This window comes from Plasmopara halstedii (genome assembly GCF_900000015.1).
Source record: "Plasmopara halstedii genome assembly, contig: Scaffold_323, whole genome shotgun sequence".
Taxonomy (NCBI): Eukaryota; Oomycota; class Peronosporomycetes; order Peronosporales; family Peronosporaceae; genus Plasmopara; species Plasmopara halstedii.
In genome coordinates, this window is record NW_020187244.1 from 345,784 (window position 1) to 346,395 (window position 612).

Here is a 612-nt window from a genome sequence, read left to right on the forward strand (position 1 = left end):
TGGCGTCTGGTTGTTGCAGTGCACAGCCGATGACGAAGTCCGAAGCGTCACAGACGATGCTGAAAGGGCGATCAGGTTCTGGCAGCGCCAGTATTGGTGCATGCAGGAGGCTGTCTTTGACCCCGTCAAAAGCCTTATAATGTTTGGTGCTCCATCACCATTCCGCATCCTTTTTAAGGACATTAGATAATGTCAGGGCTATTTCTGCGTAATTTACGCTGCACTTGTGCAAGTAATTGGCAAGACCAAGCACACTTACGCACGTCCTTCTGGTTCTTTGGAACCGGCCAATCTACAATGGTCTTGACCTTAGCGGGATCCACTTGAAGGCAACGCTTCCCAATGACGCACCCTAAAAAAGGAATCTCTTCTGGGCCAAAGATGCACTTGTCTGTTAGTGCGCATGTACTCGAGTACCGCTCATAGATGGACGATGTAGTTCTCCTCATGTGCCCTCCCGTGATCCACACGACTGTGAACAAAAATGTCGTCAGAGTATGCCTGTGCATACGCACAATACGATTAAATGTTTCTGGTGCATTTGACAGCCCTTAGAGCATCACCAGCCACTCCCAGAGCATGCCGCTCGGAGTGCTTACCGCTGTCAGCGGA